We start from the raw sequence: 6,855 nt of genomic DNA, 5'->3' as shown, positions 1-6,855 counted from the left end.
TGGGGACAATTGTAACAAGTGCACGTCAAAATTGTAACAAGTGACTGTCAAAAATTGTTAATAACTAATATAATAACATTTAAAATAAGGTATTTATTTTTTTTCTAGTAGAGGATAGTCTACTTTACTCGTCTGTCAATTAATACTAATTTTATATTGGATTTTTTGTTAGTTAAAAATAGTTAAATAAAAAATGTTACAATTGACCCCACTCTCGCCTACTATTTCTGCTTACACGACATAGCGATTTCATATTGTAACGTCCGTTTTTACTTAAGCGATAGGGATCTTTATTAATGTGTTGATCATGCCAATGTATAACTAACTCTGTTAAAAAAATGCTTCAGCGTTGAACAATAACATAGATACTTTGAACCATAATACAGTACCAATTTATGCTTAGTTCAACCTCAATAAAATGGACTGAATACCATGTCCTTGTTCAGGTTGAACCCTATAACCGTTTAATCAGGGATAAGATGTACAATAATATAGTTTGGCTTGGCTCAATATTACGAAATCTCTACTATATCTTTAATTTTGCAAAATATGGGTGTTTTGCGTCCCACTTGCATAAAAATCAAGCGCTCATTTTTTTAAGTCCTATTAAACAACCTATGATCACCCGACTATCACATGACTGAAGTGGTGTATTTTATATACATCGAAGAACCATTACAGTATGACAACCCAGGCCAAGCCCAGGTTTTCATGGTTTCTCGCCCAGGAACAATGTTTTCATGGGGCACATTAGGGCCCATAATCCTCATAGAACAATCCCTGACGTCTGTAAGCTACTTGAACATAATTGCAAACCAGGTTCACTCATTCATGGCAACAGTTTTTCCTGCAGGGGATGGTGTTTACCAACAGGATAATGCACCATGTCATAAGGGTTGAATCATCATGGATTGGTTCGAGGAACATTTCAGTGACTTTCAAGTCATGTCTTGGCTCCCAAATTCACCTGACCTTAAAACAATAGAGCATTTGTGGTCCTATTTGGAAAACCAAATTCGTGTTGCCACGCTCCCCCTTGCAATGTGAGGGAATTGCAGGACCAGTTAGTGAGCGCTTGGTACCAGATACCTCAGACTACCTATCAGCACCTTGTGGAATCAATGCCAAGGCGGCTGCTAGCAGTTTTGAGGGCTAAAGGTGCCTATGTTATTAGCAGGGTGGTCGTAATGTAATTGCTCTTCGGTGTCTATCACATAGTCGCTTTGGTAAATGTCTAAAATATATACTAGATCTAGTTTAGTGCCACTGTCCGGTAAGCCCTACATCAATGTTCTTTTAAGGTCAAGTGTTACTGCCCAGTCACTATGCATTTAACCGGTACTCCGAACACAGATGTTTCTCCTAATCTATCCTCTGCAGATATTAAAATATCGAATAAATATAATAATATAAGCGAATAAATTAATATCAAATCGGATGTAACAAATATTTTGGACATTCACCAAAGCGACTGTGTGATTGTTGACATTCACCGGTGAACGTCGACATTCTCTTGATTTCGATCATTCACGGTAACACTTATACTGCTTAACAAGAAAATCGAATCGCAACAAACCACAATATCGGTACTTTATAATACTATACGTCGCAAATTTGCTATTAAATTAAACAACGTATCCGTTTAAATTGAATAAATTTTTACCATCAAATCAAGTTCACGATGTACAATAATATGGTTATGCTTAGCCCCATACAAAAAGTGCAACAATTTTGCACGATATTATAGTTTAATCATATTTAAAATTTCTTACAATGTAACTTTTTATCTGAGTATATGTACAAAATTAGGGTGTTTTATTTCCCACTTGCTTACAAATCAAACTTTGAATTAAGTAGAACATGGAATCACATTTTTCGAATTCCACATACCCATGGAACCTATTAAACACCCGCTGATCACCCAAGTGGTTCAGCAATTGACAGAGAATTCTTAAATGTTCGAGTCTGATAACGGCTTTTAAATCAATGGGTGCCTCATTAAACATTTGTTAATCATTTAGACTAGCTAAACGCCGACCACTGCTGAATGGTATACATATGTATGAATTATAAATACGCCATTTAAATTGAAAGTAAGTCTACCGGCGTGGGAGGTCTGTAGAAGTTTATAAAATATTCTGCGGGCTCTTTTCATGGACTAAATGGAACATTTACTAATAATACCTTCCCCACTGCGATGGAACGTGGTGTGTGTGAGTTTAAGAGCTGTATCATTAAATGTGCACGTTTTTATGGGAATTTGATTTTGTTATTTTTAAGTACGAAAGTGAAAATGTTTATTTTCTCTTTATACGAGGCCTTTCCCCTCAAGATTGAATTCAGCCGTGCGAGGTGTATGGATGATGTTAGCCGTCTTTATTTAATCGCTTTTAGATTTTTTACCAGAATTATTCCGTACATTTAACGGTTTAAAGCCGTTTTGTTGATAAAACGATATAACTCTGTTTTTTACTCTGATCACATACATATTAAAACCATCAGTTGGAAACTTTTGCCATGGAGTTTTGCGTTCCGTAATATAACTTTACCTTTCCTTCAATCATTTTACGATTTGTATTTTCCATACTTACTCTTATTTTACGGTTTTGTGCATGGTATGAATAGAATTGAGATTCGATTTATTATCAAACCGTTACAATATTAAGACAAAAATCCTACTATGACAATATTTTCATAATAAAACACATGAACCTCAGTGGTTCAGAGGACAGAGCGTGCTCTCCTCAATAAAGTGAGCCCAGGTTCGAATCCCAGCGATGACCGGTCGTTTCAAATTCTACCGGCATATAATGTTCACATCTGTTACAAGTACAGATTTATTACGAAACTTTCACTGTTTAAAACTTATTCCCATGTGGTTAAAGTATGTTGAGACAACAGATTTTTGTAGCAAAAAACTTTTTTTGTCACTGTAAAAAACTAGTCTGGTTATGGATTTTCTTCCTAATTTTTACAGAAAAAAAACTTGTTTCTGTACTGCAAAAACCGTCAAGACTACGGTTTTACTTGTAAATTTTATCTCTCTCTTTCATATGCCTGTTTTATGCAGAGGCGTGCGATTGTTCTTGTTTTCCAGTGACACCATCTATGGCCAAGAATTCGACTTCTGCCATACCCATACGTCACACCCGTTTATAGGACGGACCCATTCATCCATTACAGATCGTAATTTTGACCTGAATCAGAGAACGATCGATTTCCAATCCAGTACCCCCAGAGGTATTGATTTGCTATGGGAACATGGAGGACTTTGCGGCTCCACATATTTAACATGCATCAGTCACAATTTGTCACTCTACAGATTTAACGTGCACAGTCTTCGTCCGGTGGGGTTCGAACTCACAAACTCTCGGACATGGGTCCAGCGCCCTACCGACCAGGCTATCCCTGCCCTGTAAATTTCATGATTTTGCTCATATAACCCAGTTGTTGGTTTAAAACTAATATTTTCCATTCGTTTTTCTTTTTACAGGGCATAAATCGAGGTTATTTTAATTTTAAAGAGCTTAAAAATTACATTACATGCCCGGGGAATCAAAAAGTCTGATCGGTAATATATTTTTTAATATAAATATTTAAGGTAATATTTATTTGTTATATATTACAATAATATTACAATAATGTGTATATACATTACAATAATATTATGCAATATTTATTGTAATATGTATGAATGTAAATATTTAATGAGTAACGATTGACCATTGGTCATTTTGCATGAATGTGAGCAAATTAAAAGGCATGGATTTGACGATAACATTTAATACTTCTTCGTTAATAATTATGTTCCGTATTGACTCCGTTACTGTTTACTCGTAAAGAAAAAAGTTTTAAAAAAAAATTTGATTAAAAACACTCGCAATTTTTTGACTACTTGTCCTTCATTTTTAATTGTTCGGGGAAATTTGCACAAGAATAAATAGTTTTAGATTTTTGAAGAAAAAAAACAATAAAAATTTTAAAATAAGGGCTATTTCATACAATTAATTTCATCGTCAAATATGTCAAATTGAAGTTATTTCATTTTCGTGAGATTAAGCATTATTCCTATTTTCACTGCCTCTGGGATATTCCAAGTCAAATATAATTAGTTTTAATTCTTTGTTATCGTTGTTTTTTTTAAAGTTTTTTTTCTTGTTTTATGTCTCATTAATTACATTTAAATCGCTTTTGCTGTGAAAAACTTAACCTTGTTCTAACCTTGAACTAAGAATAAGAAGTTGCACCGATTAATTTGAATTTAACTTTTTTCATTAGCTATTAAATGCTGACAAATGCTACTTTAATACAGCAAGCTATATACTTAAACACTTAATTTCCTGACAGATTTTACACAATCATTTCATCACCAGCTATTGTTATAAATCATTTTGCATCATGTGCTTTAAAAAAATAAATAAAAAAAACTTCAACCCTTCGAGGTAGAAAACCGGAAGTTTTCCTTTAAGAAAGTCACGGCATCTTTATTATTTCTTATGTTTAGGCTTGACTTTCACGATTATTGCTGTTATCTGATTGAGCTGTTATCGCTAATTGTCTGTGTATAATTATCAATTACTGCATTTGTAACTGTTAAAAATAAGAATGATTGATTATTGTATTAACGCTCCTTTTACTTTTAAAATTATGGAGCTCTATAAATGGGATAATAATGTCCATTAATATTCGCTTAAAGATTCAAAAATAAATTTCGAGAATAGTGAGAATTCAAGAAAGGTAGTGCGAACATAACAACTCCGGTTCAAAATTTTATGAGAGGTCCCTCGTGTCAAATCATTGAGAAAAAACTCTAATGAAAACTTTGCGTATTCTCATTTATGAGCAATTTTCCGAATCTATAGTATCATAAGCTTAATGTCTCATGTTACTGAACTTTGCAAGAATATAACTTTGAGTTAATAAGAGAATAAAAAATTTCTTGGAAAGAATTTCGTGGTATGAATTCTCCCCAGGGAAAAATTTCAAGGGACAGAGCACATTTTTTAATATAACATTATAATTGAGTAAAAAATTAATTTTATTTTTAAATTCAACAAATCAGAATGGGCCCCTGAGGACCTAATCACTTCAATGAGGAAATATTTTTTATAATCACCTCTGAAAGCAATTATAATTATTATAATTAATATTATCAATATTATTGTTACCTGCAACCCAGTTTCCTTACTACTCGAAAAAGTTTTAATTAAATACATGTATTTCTTTAGATCAGCAAATTATCTTTTTTTTAAATTCCATTTGAAGAACTAAATATTCCTTACATTAATTCCTTCCGAATTTTTTATTTTTATTTTCTACTTTTTTTATCAAAAAATTTCAGTTGACGATGCATTATTGACGTATCACTCGAAAAATTTCTTTTCACAAAATCGATCTGCGAATAAGAAATTAAAGTGTAAGCTTTTTCAACCAAAAGATTTTTTTTTTCTCTTTGGTTTTTCATGTCAAGTGAAATACTTAAATGCAATTTTCTAAAACATCTTTCAATAAAATTTACACGTACCGCTTTGTCGAATATTTCCTCCCATCCGAACGAGACGCAGATATTTTGGTACATCGGAATTTTCATGCAATTTTAATCATATGTAAAAACGTGTCGCTGAAATTGTTTTTTATTGCATTTAATTTTTTTTTTATGATGTTTCGTGTGATTCATGTTTTTCTATGGAAAGCATGTTTTTATTCTTCAAAACATTTCCAAGAGGTAAATATCCGAGTCTTCTAAATAATTTACTGTGAATGATACGTTTTTAAGTTCAGAAGAAAATTTAAAATTCCCTTTTCCATGTGATGTTTTTAATAAATGTTTGTTTAAATTGAATTGTCGATATTAAACTTTCTTTTTAAGGGGGATTCCATTTTTATTTTTTATCACTTAAAAAAACTAAAAAAGCATGTAAATATTTTTATGCATAAAAAATGTTCTTTAAAAATTTTAATTCAAGTATATAAAATTAAAGTTAAAATAAAACTGAATAATAAATACTGTTCTTGCTAAGATTGAATGATAAATTATTTAATTTCAAAATGATAGTAAATAATCTTTATCAAAAGAAAAAAAAATCAGTACACAGAGAAAAAAAATTCTGCTGAAATTACCGTACTGCATGTTAAGGACATTTCTAGTAAAAAGACCATAATTCTGGTAATAAAACCAAAATATAAGGTATAGTGATATGGTAATGGTTTACCAAAAATTCTGTGAATCAAAATTATCGTTCTTATTACTAAACATTTAGTAAAAACAAAGCTGAAAAGTAAATTTAACCAAATAAATGATTTTAATGCCATGCTGCAAAGTATCATGATAAAATTACCAAATTTTGCCACATTTATCGAACTTTATCACGTAATATTTTATTGTTAATTTTAAAAAAATCATCACTAAAGTGCTTCTGTAAAAATTATTGAGCTTTTTCGTGTTCCCATAGAGCTGGAAATACGGTTCATTTTACTATATGCTGGAAATTTTGACATTCCTTTATTTTTTCTTGGCATAGTTTAAAACGTTAAGAGATTACCCTCTTCGGATCAAACATCCAGAACAATCGACATCATTTTGCATAATTTTATCGATAAAAAAATAGTTTGATTTTTTAATTTTTTTTCGGATTTTTTTAATAAAAAAATTCCGGATCAATTTCCTGTAAAAAATACCGGCCCCCTGAGTGCTGGTCATTATAAAATCCATTTTTACCGGAGCATGTTGGGGAACAAAATATTTGATATACTGTAATTTTTACAGTAACAATTACTGTAAACTCATTCAATCACTCTAATTAAATAAATATTATTGTAAAAATTACACTATAATATTTTACGGTAGAAAGGGAT

Source organism: Parasteatoda tepidariorum, chromosome 8 (genome assembly GCF_043381705.1).
Source record: "Parasteatoda tepidariorum isolate YZ-2023 chromosome 8, CAS_Ptep_4.0, whole genome shotgun sequence".
NCBI classification, from domain to species: Eukaryota; Metazoa; Arthropoda; class Arachnida; order Araneae; family Theridiidae; genus Parasteatoda; species Parasteatoda tepidariorum.
The sequence above is the reverse complement of the archived record's forward strand: the minus strand, read 5'-3'. Positions refer to the sequence as shown.